This window comes from Lemur catta, chromosome 5, assembly GCF_020740605.2.
Source record: "Lemur catta isolate mLemCat1 chromosome 5, mLemCat1.pri, whole genome shotgun sequence".
Classification (NCBI taxonomy): domain Eukaryota; kingdom Metazoa; phylum Chordata; class Mammalia; order Primates; family Lemuridae; genus Lemur; species Lemur catta.
In genome coordinates this window covers 22,331,780-22,345,097 of record NC_059132.1, presented here as the reverse complement: position 1 = coordinate 22,345,097, position 13,318 = coordinate 22,331,780, and positions in this window count along the sequence as shown.

The following is a 13,318-nucleotide window of genomic DNA, read 5'->3' as shown; positions in this document are numbered from 1 at the left end:
CAGAGTAGAGGTCTATGTTTTTGTGGGGAAGGTGGTTAGAGTTCTATTCTGCAGCCCATCGTTTTTATGTTGTTGCATGCTTTCCTATTCATACAATTCTCAATATGATTCTAAGGGTTAAAGATACAGTGGTAAGCAAGACAGGCATGTTCTCGCTGCCAGCAGGGAAGAGGAGCAGTTGCAGCAATAGCGTAACTGTGGCCGGTGTTTACAGGGAAGTAGAAAAGGATTAATTTCACCCAGGAGGTCAGAGAAGGCTTCTGTGAGGATGGAATGAATGTTCCAGCCAAGACGACAAAGACTGGAAGTGAGCGAGAAAATGGGCAAGCGGAACAGTGCTCTGAGCCATGCAGTAGCATGTCGAAAGGCCTGGAGGCTCCAGAATTTTGTCACGTTGCAAAACTGAAACTCTATACCGACTTCATACCACTTCCTATTGCCCCCTCCTCCCTGCTCCTGGCCACCCCCACATACTACTTTCTGTCTTGATGACTTTGACTACTTTAGATACCTCACATAGGTAGAATCGTACAATATTTTCTTTTTTTGTGATTGGCTTATTTCACCTAGCATAGTATCCTCAAGTTTCATCGATGTAGCATGTGACAAGATCTCCTTCTTTTCTAAGGCTGACTAATATTCCACGGTATGAATATGCCACACCATTCCCTGTATTCTTAAAAGCTATACGTTTATTTCTGCAAGAGCACTCTGCCTACTCCGGGTGGAGTTTGGAGGGAGATGAAATAGTCCACAGGAGGGCTGTAACATTCAAATTCCACTAGAGGGATTGACCATCGAATCCTGTGCATTCCCACATAAAAGATCAGTTAACCGGGTTTCCCCAAGCCAGTGTAGCACATGCTCCTGGCACGATGCCCGATGCCTGGGAATTATCACCTCTGTGGTGAATCTGTCATGGTGGGTGGAAATCCACATGTCTCACAGTGTGAGATCAGACCACCCACATGAGCAAGATCTGCAGAGTTCCAAAGGCCAAAGCAGGCAGGGGGACCCCTATATGTCCTCAAATGGCCAAGATATTTTCTTCCATTTTTTAAATTTTCTAGTAGCAAACACTTTACATTGAGTATCAGACACAAAAACGAGAGCGTTTAATAGTGTCTTTCTTTTCTTTTCCTTCATTTATACATGGCCCCTTTCTGGAACACTTGTGAACAAACGGGAATTTAATGGGGTCAGAAAGGATCAAGATGGACCTGTTATAGACTAAAATCCTAGTGGAAAAGATGAATAAAAAGGAGGCAGGGAGAGAGAGAGAGAGAGAATCATGGGAGGCCAGAAAAGCAGCTGCTCAGTGAGATTCAGGGGGAGGTATGCAAGGCGGAATATTTACTGTGGCATTGAGCGTTACAAAAGCTACAAAAACAAGCAGGAGAGGAGGTAGCAGAGGGAGAAAGGGCAGAGAAAGGGGCAGCGACCAGAGGCAGGAATCGGCCCAATGAAATCATGCCAACTCCCAGGGAGATTGCTGAGGGGTTCCAACCTGCAGCTCCATCTGTCTCCTAGAATTCTAGGGCAAACCTCATTAGTGTGAGGAGACACCCCATGGCTCAGTCCCTACCTCTGAGACCTCAGATCCCCATCTGGCAAGCTAAAGGAACAAGTGTGTTTGCTCTGCCGTGCGAGAGCATCTCACTCACCCTCCCTTTTTATAATAAGAAAAATGTACCTTTCCCACTATTTGTTAGCTTTTATTTGGTGTACTACTCTATGTTATTCTAGCCTTAGGAGTCACGCTAAATTAATTTTATGTTGATTGCTGAAGAAAGCTAATAACTTAACTCTGTGTAATTAAACCGTGAAAAGCAAATCCTCATTCTTAGTTATCTGACCTGGCAGGAGGTCAAAGACATCTACCAGGTTTCCAAATCTTGGCTCCTTGGATGCAGCCCAGAGGGTGCAGGGCTGGGGTTACTCTGAAGGCTAGCAGGTCGTGTGCTTGATGGGAAGTTCTATTTCTTCCTGGAAGGAAAGAGAAGTTTAAGTGACCACCATAAATTTAGACATGTACATCTCTAGACGTGAAAAATGATAGAGCAATCCAATGAACATCTAAACAAACATAACTGAAATTTACCCAAGAGGCATCCAAGCACATCACCAGAGCTTACTTGAAGATAGCTAAAGCTCTCACAGGTGACTCTTTCTCTCCCAAAGCAACAAATTCATTCTAATTAGAGATTTGAGGGCTTGACACTCTCTTTGCATCTACTTAATTCATTTATTTATTCAACTAATATGTATCAAGTGTTTACCCAATGCCATCATTGTGGTAGGTACTAGGGCTACAGTCCTGTAAAAGATTTTTTTCCTTGTCCTTACGGAGCTTACAATATCTTACCATAACTGAGATCGCATTAGGAGAGGGGAAATTGTCAAGTACCCTTGCAGATGACATAAATCATACTCCTCTTCCTTGGGATAGTTGCAGACATTGCTTCAGATTCCTCCCTGTCCTCCATGCACTTGAGAATAAAGCAAGAGAAAGAAAGTGAGATGGGAACCACAGCACTTGCTCTCCTAGCTCCTCTGTGTATCTGTTGTGTGACCTCAAATAGATCATGTGACCTTTCTGAGCCTATATTTACCATGTCTATGAAATCCGTCCTACCGGATTTACTTATCTCACCAAACGTCTGTAGTTTATAGTAGGGTTTATTCTTGGTGTTACACATTCAATGAGTTTGGACAAATGTATAATGCCATGTATCCACAATGAGAGTATCACATAGAGCATTTTCACTACCCTAAAATTCCTCTATGCTCTACCTATTCATCTTTCCCCTCACCCAATTCCTGGCAACCACTGATCTTTTTACTGTCTCCATAGTTTGCTTTTTCCAGAATGTTATAGAGTTGAAATCATACAGTATGTTGCCTTTTCATATTGATTTCTTTCACTTAGTAATATGCACTTAAGTTTGCTATGTGTCTTTTTATGGCTTGATAACTCTTTTTTTGGTACTGAATAATATTCCATTATCTGGATGTACCAAAGTTTATTTGTTCATTCACCAATTGAAGGATATCTTAATTGCTTCGGCACTTATCAATAAAGCCACTGAAATATCCATGTGAAGGTTTTTCTATGAACATAGGTTTTCAAATTGCTTGGCAAATACCAAGGAATGTGATTTCTGTATCATCTGGTGCCAGTGTATTTAGTTTTGTAAAATACTCCCAAAATCTATTTCAAAGTGATTATGCCATTTTGCATTCCCACAAATAATCAATGAGAGCTTCTGTAGTTTCACATCCTCACCAGTATTGGTGCTGTCATTTGATGGATTTGGGTCATTCTAATAGATACGTAGTAGTATCTTATTTTTGTTTTAATTTGCATTTCCCTGATGATATATGATATGGAGCATCTTTTCATATGTTCATCTGCAAGTCTTGGTGAAGTGTCACTTAAGGTCTCTGGACCATTTTAAATCAGATTGTTTATTTTCTTATTTTTGGGTTTTAAGAGTTCTTTGTATATTCTGGATAACAGTGCTTTATCAGAGGCATCTTTTGCAAATATTTTCTCTCAGTTTGTGGCTTATCTTCTCATTATCTTGATATTTTCTTAGAATGTGTTGCTCTTTTTTATTTCCTAATTTTTTATCTTCTTTTGTTTCACAAACAACCACATTCAGCCTCTCTTCTCCTTGTAGGAAAGTCACTTGCTGCTGCCATTACAGTTTCTGCTGTTACTCTCAGATGGTTTATTAAATTCCTGAACCCAAATCATTTTGGTTGAAGTTCTATAGCTCACTATCACTTTCTTGTCCAACTCTAGTTTCTTGGTTAGTAATAGCAGAGGGGCCACATATAATCAATTTGTTACTAATACAATTACTAACATAATCATGCGAGAGTCCTTTGGAAGTCGGGAATTGTCATAGGTTGTTTTATCTTTTTCTCTTATTTCATTTGCATAATGTTCCTGCCAGGTGTTATTCTGCCCAATTTGCAGATATGGACATTAGGTTCAGAGCCCACGGCCACAATTAATATGTAGTGAAATCAGGTTCTATGTCTGGGCCTCTGCTCTTTCTTTTATACTGAGCAACTTCCCACTGTCCTCCAAGTTTCAACTTCCTTATTAGTGAAGTGTTAAACTGATCACTAACTTCTTTTGGAACTCAATATTATCCTTTTGAAAAAATACAAAGTTACTTTTTATCTGTATTTATTCTCAAAATTATCCTTTTCTTTCTTATTAAAAAAGCTACCTCTTGCTTTTACTATTCTCTTAAGACCCTTGACACCTGAGAGATTTGCTTCATTCTTACATTTTTATTCACATCACTTTTACCCTTGCATAATGGTTACATGCCTATTTTAGTGCAGGAATTAAAGAAATAGCATAAAATTCTCTTCCTTGGCATGAATGATGTGTTTTGACAATAAATATAAATAGCTTGAATTTATTCCAAGTGTCAGGTCTTTTTCACATGTACCTGCTGTGAATGTTTATTATGTTTGAATACTGATCTCACTTCTGCACTGGGCAGGGGAAGCCAGTATAGAAGATGTGACCTTTACTTTGGTAATTGCACCGTGTACACACTACATGCTTCTTGAGGGAGCAGCATATGCATAAGAACGTGGCAAAATATCCCTTCTCATAATCTTCAGGCTGAAGTTTTGCTTCATTCTGTCCTCCTCTTTCAGATAAATCAAAGGTGTCTGCACAAAGCAGTTATCTTAGTCTGTTTTGTGTTGCTATAATAATACCACAAACTGGGTGATTTATAAAGAAAAGAGATTTATTTGGTTCACAAATCTGAAGTATGGGAAGTCCAAGATCAAGGGGCTGCATCTGGTGAGGTCCTTCCTGCCGTGCCATCTCCTGGCAGAAAGCATCACATGGTGAGGAAGCACACCTGCAAGACAGAGAGAAAGTCAGGCCGAACTCATCTTTTATCAGGAGCCCAATGCCTCGATGATGGCATTAACCCATTCATGAGGGCAGTCTCGTGACCTAATCACCCTTTAAAGGTTGCAACTCTTAATACCATCACACTGACAATTAAAATTCAACAGGACATTTGGATGGGACTTTGAAATCATAGCAGCTGTTAAAGGAGGTAGGTACGGTCCCAGCTTTGGAACGGGAGCTGTGTTAATTGGGTCCTCTGGGAAATAGATATTTAGACAGAGTCAGGAGTACAAGAGGTTTATTGGGTGTGAAAGATAAAAGGGAAAGCAACATTGGGCATGAAAAGCTTCCAGCTACAGTGTAGATATGCCAAAAGTTTTGGCCAACCCAATGGAGGATCTCTGGAGCAAATATTTCCCATTAGAGGAGCTTTGTGTTGAAGAGAAATATCCAGACTAGAATCCTTACCATGCCCTGTCTTTGGCTGGAGCTGCTCAGGAAGAGCATAGCTTCAGCTTGAAAGGCGAAGCAGCTTCTGAAAGTGTTCACACCTGGGAGCTGTCAGCTTACTGCACAGCTTGCAACAGAATGGCAAGTTCTTTCTTGAAGGGAGATCCAAGTAGCGCTACCCTGGCTGTGCTACCAAGTAGAACAGTAGCCCATGAAAAGCCTTCTTATCTTGCTGTCACATGTAACCATTTAGCCCCCAAATCTCCTAAAAATTCTTTAGCATCCTGCGTTCTCTTCAAAGGCTTTTTATACTTCATTGCATTTTCTAAAAAGTTGTTGTCTTAGGGAAAACAATATCTATCCTCAATTCTTTCCTGTCCATTTAAAGATTATGTAGTACTTCTTCATGCAAAACATAGAAACTTTCAATGGTATACATCCACGTACATCTAAAACTTTGATACAGTTGTTATAAACATATATATGTGTGTGTTACAAATTCATAACTGTTATAAATTTTGCTTTCAACAGTTATGTAATTTATAAAGAAATTATGAGAAAAAAGAATAAAATAGTCTTTCAAATTTATCCAGATATTTATCATTTTCAGTGTTCTTTAGTGTTATCTGAGGATCTGCATTTCCATTTGGCATCATTTCTTTTCAGCAAGTAGGATTTCCTTAAGCATGTTTGCTAGTCAATAAATCTCTTAATTTTCCTTAGTCTGAACCTGTTTTTATTCTTGAGGGTTATTTTTTTCTGACTATAGAATCTGGTGTGATTTTTTCTGTTTCTTTCAGCACTTTAAAAATGTTGTTTCACTTTCTTCTGGCCTCTGTGGTTTCTAGGAAATCAGATATTAATTAGATCATTGTTCCTTTATAAGTAATGTGTCCTCTTTCCTTTGCTGCCTTCAAGATTTACTCTTCATCTTTGGCTTTTAACGGTTTGTGATATAAGCCTCAGTGCAGGTTTCTTTCTGTTTATTCTGCTTCACGTTCATTAACCATCTTGTATCTGTAAGTTTCCTTCATGAAATATGGAGAATTTTTTGGCCATTGTCTCCAAGTACTTCTGCTGTCATAATTTTTCCCTTTCCCAGGGTCCCTAATTGCATATATGTTGGACCATTTAATATTAAAGAGGTCCCTGATGCTCTCTCCATTGTTTTTTCTTTTCCTCTTTTTTCCAAATTTGATGATTTCCACTAACCTACCTTCAAGTTAGCTTACACTTATTTCTGTCCTCTTCAGATATTTTGTCTTAGCTGAGCTGCTCTGAGTCTGGTCACGTGTGGTTCAGGGATCCATCAAAGATGTGGGTAGAACAACTTGGGGATCCGCCCTTTCCCCTTCTAGAGTTCTCTCATTCTCTTCAGCAGTTACGGTTCTCCAAGTTAGAAAAAAGATGCATTTAAATTTTTTTTTCAACAACACCCTTGCCATCTCACACGAGCCAAACTACTGCACTCGGCCCTAGGCTAAAAGCTGTGAAAATAAAATGTACTTTGTTCATCCCCCGTCCTCCTCTGCTCTGAATGTGCACTCTCCACCAAAGTCTGCCCTTTGCTCAGTCTCCTATGCCTAAGGTAGCTTCTTTTTAAATTATTATTTTATGTTTGGATTTTATAGCTGCTTTTCTGCAGGGGAGTCATCAGATAGGGTCTTACTCTGCCATTACTAGATGCTGCTAACCAAAGTCTTTTCAAATACTTCAGCTGTAATTCAACTGCATATGACTTTGTTACTTTGATAATTTTACTCCCTAACCATCTCTTGGACCTGGTTAGCTCTTTCCAGATGGATCACCTCCATCCTTGTGCCCTTGCCTCTGCCCTGTTCAACTGGTTTCCTTGAATCTACTTTTGTGGGAAAACCCCCAGTTGAAAATAATTCTCTACAATATTGTCAGAGAGAGCCCATTACAGTACAAATCTAACTAGGTCACTCTCCTATTTAAAACTCTAAATGTATTCCCAATACTTTTAGGGGAAAAAAAAAATCAAAATCCTTACATAAACAAGGCCCTGCATTAGGCTTTCACCTACTTTTCTTGGCTTAATCTTTCTTTGTGAGCTCCAGCCACGGGGCCTTCTTTTCTCTTTTCAGGGACGTGCATTGTTTGTTGCCTATGAGCTTGGGGTTATGGGAGATAGTCTATTGTTCTTTGCTGGGTAATGCCCATTCCTCCTTGAGCTCTCCAGCTCAAATGTCAGTTCTCCAGATAAGGCCTTCTAGCCCTTCTGATTACAATAGAGCCCCTTGTAACACGCTCTCATGGCCCATAAGTCTTTCACCATCCGCAGTGTATCATCCTAGCCTTTTATTTTTGAAGCAACATCTTACAATAGTAAATATTTTGGTTTTACATTTACGAATTTAAGACAAATTTATTTCTGAATAGATTCTAAACCCTTTTTTTGCTTTTTGTAGATCGAGAGTATCTGTCATGTGAGGCATCTTATTGAAACATTGAAAGAATCACACATTATGGCAATTAGAGAATTGAACATGTTTGGGCACTTGGGGCATAGTAAGATTATTGGCCATCAGTGTTCTACTCTTGGAAATTTAGACCCTGTCCTTGCATATGTATTCTTGGTGGCTTTCGAATAGGATCATCATTTGCGTTTTGATAAATCTGAGTGGTTTTATATGATTCAGGCGCAGGACCAAATTATCTTTGTTTTGTATTTTTATTTTTGAAAAGAAGTCAAAGCAACCTGAAATTTATAAAACTTTAGTTTAAAAAGATCTTAAGTTTCAAAATTGAAGCTGTGGCTACAGGGGCTAACCCCCCGGGGGAAGATGTAGACAAAATAAGAGAATTGCATTTGTTGAAAAACTTTGTATCTTTCTATTCACTGTTAGGGAAAAGCGTCTTTTTATATTGCGTAAAAACAGAGTCCAAGAACTCAATTTGCCATCCTAAAAATTTCTTTGACTTCAGGTTTCATATTCTTTAAGAGGACTGAAAAAAATCTGACTTTTTTGGATTTATATATTTGTTTATATATTCTAGATTTACTTATCATATGAAAAGGAGCACTATAGCAGTACTGTGCTTAATGCATTTTTTTCTTGTTTACCCTTGTTTTATAGAAATTAAAGAAAAAAAAACCAGGAAAGGTGCATTGTAAACATGTCAGCATATGGATTTCCATCTCTATACAGTGCATCACCTTTTGTTTATTGAGGTAAAATTCATATAACATAAAATTAACCACTTTTATGTGTCATATTCAGTGAAATGTAGTACATTCACAGTATCATGCAACCATCACCTCTATCTAGTTTCAAAACAGTTTCATTATCACCCAAGAAAAGCCAAATCATTAAGCAATCATTCCATTCATTCACAATTTGTGCTTTTGGTGTCATATATAACTATCCATTTCCAAAATCAATGTTATAAAGATTTATACCTATGTTTTCCTGTAAGAGTTTTATAGGTTTAGCTCTTACATAGTGGTGTTTGAACCATTTAGAGTTAATATTTATGTATGGAGTGAGGGATGGGTCCAACTTCACCTTTTGCATATGGATATCCAGTTGTCAGAGCGCCATTTGTTAAAGAGACTATTCTTCAGTTGACCATTGATGTATGGATCTAATGGATTCTTGTTCACTGATGTTTTAATACTCATAAGCATTACTTCACCTCCATAATGGAAACAAGATGTGTTTCTTTTAATTTGTGAACTTTGTTTTTGGAAAACAATCCAATCTCTACATTTCACTTGTTAGAATAAATATTGACATTCTCTGAAATAATATACTACACTGCTCTTTTGTTCCACTCTTCATTACTTTCATTGTAAAATTATGGCTTTTCCCATAGATAGCAAAGCTACTTATGGGCTTAGATCCACCCTTGCTCTCTGGGTTCTTAAATTTTATTAAATGTCAAAGAAGTACTTATAACATTTATCCTGCATGTTAATCTATTATAAAATGGCACTCGAGTGCGCAGGCGCCTGCAGGTTATTAGTCTTGCCATGGAGCGGAAAGAGCTTGCACTCCAGCCAGGAAGGAAAAAGGACCAAGGCCAAGAAGGACAAAGCCCAAAGGAAAGTCAACGCCCTGGCTGGCACTTTTACTCATTGCACTTGAGTTTTTTGCTCCATATCTAAAGAATCCGAATGACTCTGGAAAAGAGATCTGAGCTTCACAGCTGTCCCATTTAAGGATATGTCCTAGGGTTCTGATTCTTTTCCAAACAGTCCCTGCTTTTATTTACAGCTTTTTCTTTACCTTGCCCAAAACACTGGCCTTGAAGCAGTTTCCCTCTGTAGCTTTGCTTTCTCATTTTCTCAGAAATTTGGGGTCTTTAATGAAACTCCAGATAAAAGAACCAAGGGGAGGGTGGGATGGCACTTTTTTTGTTGATTTTTTTTTTGTTTCAGTTGGTTTAAGATTAGCCATTCTCTGCTGCTATTTCCTTGTAAATGTAATTCAGTTTTGAGATGATTGAGATGTCCTTGAGACTTTTTTTTTTTTAAACGAGAAAAAGTTTTGTGAATTTTATCTTAGGATGGCCCTCTCCTAGACTTGCTGTAGACATTACATATTCCTCATAATGTTGCAAAACAAAAAAGGAGCAAGATTGGGCTCACAGCTGCTCATTCAGCATGGCCTTGGGGATGACAGCATTCTCCAGGAGCAGCTACAGGACTCTAATTTACAGAAAATCAAGGAGGTGCAACTGAGGCTCTGCTAGCAAGCTACCAGTGAGACTGCTGGGTAGCCACCTTTCTATATGGGAGATTGAAATTTAGTTTGCCACTTTTCCGCCAACAGTGACAAAGGAAAAGTGGTGCCATTGTACAGTCCATTTAACTCATGAGCATGTTACCCTGAGTAACTGGCCAGCCGTTCGTCAGATACTTAATTGGATACTCCTGAAATCAGACAGTTTCTGTAGAAAGAATTTTAAATTGGGCTGTCTATGCACTTATGAAGAATAAAGAGAATAGAGTTTATCAAACAACGACAGAGAAATCCTTCAGCAATTCTAATCCACTTCGGATTTTCAGCTGTATTTATATCTAAAGCAATAGACTAGAACTGAATTCTCCTCTACATTGTAAAATCACAATTGTGGGATTTCAGGAATGCTGGTGGTGATATTAAGGTGAAATAACCAAAAAACACCAACACAAAAGACCCTGTTTTAACATGACATGATAGGAAATTTTAATGTAACTTAATTTTGAAAATATTTCTCCACCAAATAAGGGCTTTTTCTTCTAAAGGAACCAGATAATTACAAGATGTGGAAAGATGCAGCTGGAGAACTTGAACTTCCAAGTACCTTGAGTACCTTTATTGAGCTTAATCACATGACTGTCAAATCTCACTAAAGGATTTATATTTGCTGTCAGTTAGAAATAAAACCCTGAATACATTTCTGTTCTTTCCACTGAGTGCACTGTCTGTTTTCTTTGTAAATGCAGTACAATAAACAAATTATTTAATAAAAAAAACCCTATTATAAAATGATTATTAAGATGGCTCTAGGAAATACCATCAATATTGAATATTTTGAACATATTTAATATCTAGTATTTTTTTATTATCAATTTTTAAATTTTATGCTGAAATTGATGTCTTTTGATTATACTGTATCTACTACATTATCTCCACTCAATTTCATTATGTTAAGATAAAATGGATAATTTCAATTTAAGGACCTATACTGAATACAAATAAGTGCCTATTTAATTTATATTTTATAAAATATATTCAATGAACTCTCTGTTCAATTCTAGCTCTATGACGAAATAGATTTAAATATAAAGGAGTTTAAATCTAAAAGTAATGTGGAAAAATCTAGAGAGACTAATGGAAACTATGTATCAATGTAATTTTTACTGCATTTACTTCAATTTTTGCTGATATGGTTAACTAGATATCTGATCATAGCCTGTTGTGTGTGTTTGTATATTTGTGTGTGTGTGTGTGTGTGTGTGTGTGTACATGTATAAAAATATATGTATTTATAAACATATGCCAGTGAAAGCCAACAAAGAAGCAAAAATGTATCAGGCAAAACTCTTAAGTCAGTGGATGGCACACTCGTCAGTGAGACGAATCTGGCTCACTGCCTACTTTGTGTGTGTGGTCCCTGTGCTAAAAATGGCTTTCAAATTTTTAAATAGTTGGGTAAAAGAATGTCACATGAAAATGTGTGAAACTCAAATTTTAATCTCCATAAGTGAAGTTTATTTGAAACGCAGTCTGCTGACTCCTTTACTTATCGTTCATGCCTGCTTTTGTGCTACAATGACAGGGTTGAGAAATTGTGACAGAGACTCTATGAATCACAATCAATGCCTCAGATATTTACTATCTGACTTTTTCCAGAAAAAGCGTGCTGACCTCTGCTCTAAGTGAAGGCCAGAACCCAGAGTGGGAGGCAGAGCACCACTCCACCTTGTGACCTGAGGATATTTTAAACTGCTGAATTTGAGTTTTAGTTTCCCAGAGACTTTCTGGGAAAAACTGAAAAAGGAAGTTCTAGTTGGAAACTTTCACGGTATGAATCTGGGAGACCATAGGGCAGTACCTTTAGTGTAAGTTACAAATCAGAAATAATGGCTCCTTCAGCCCCTGGGGACTGTAATGAATGTGTCGCCTTGGTGCTCAGCAGAGTACAGGAATCCCTGCATTGTTTAATAATGAGCCTTCCTTAAGGGGCTTTGAAGCACAAATTAATATTAGTTAGGTAGTTCAAGGAGCCACAAGTTGTGAATTTATTTTAAATTTGTCCCTGAATGTGTCTAGGTGCCTGGCAAAAGCAAGTAATATGTGTACTTTCATTATTTTGTTGTATTTTTTTTTCTAATTTGGTATTGAGGTCTCTCTCTTTTTATTTTTTATTATTTTTTATTTTTTTATTATTATTTCAGCATATTGTGGGGGTAGAAAAGTTTAGGTTACGTATGTTGCCCTTGGCCCCCATCCCCCTGAGTCAGAGCTTCAAACGTGTCCCTCCCCTAGACAGTGTGCATCGCACTCATTATATATGTATACACCCATCCCCTCCCCACCCCACATCTGCCCAACACCCAATCAATGTTATTCCTAAATGTGCTCTTAGGTGATGGTCAGGGAAAGCAATTTGATGGTGAGTACATGTGGTGCTTATTTTTCCATTCTTGGGATACATGAGTGGATTAATAAAATGTGGTATATGTATACCATGGAGTATTACTCAGCTATAAGAAATAATGGGGGTATAGAATCTCTTATGTTCTCCTGGATAGAGTTGGAGGTCTCTCTCTTAAGAGAGAACAGCCCTGGTCTCAACTCCAGCCCTGCCCCGAGGGACTCCAGGGGATTTGGCCATGGATGTTTACAGCGTTGACTTTCATGGGATCCTTCTTGATCCTGGTGGATGGACTAATGCCTAAGGGTCTGACTCATGACCAGCTGTCCCTCCCACAGGAAATTTGTTTATACTGGCAGATGCCCTTGTGGCTCTTATCTGACTTATGTCCATTTTATTCTTACCAGATAGCCACTTTCTGGGAGAGCCCTGACAGGGAGAGAAGTTAGGTTCAGATGTATTGGTCAGATAAGACACAGAGAAGCCAACTCAACAAAACATGAAATATCAGCTGGAGTTTATTACAGCTTCTAGAAAGAAGAAAGCTGTACTCCTTTTAGGGCCAAAAGGAAGGAGGACACACATGCTCAACCAGTGGGTGGAGAGCAAGAGAGGGAGGTAGACCTGTGGCCCAAAGCTTTTTTAGGGTCCAGGGCACCGTGCAAGCAGGTTTTCTGTGGGGAGTTCTAATTGGTGGGTTCAGAGCAAGCAGACAGAAGTTCAGCGAAGTCATGCTATGACAGAGATAGTCACTGCAACATCCGCACAGTACATGTGGGGTCTGAGGGTCAGTGGGACAGCCAAATAGGTTGTATCTAGCTGGGCCACTGGGAGGTGGTCACCAGGAGGCAGTTGTACAAAGCA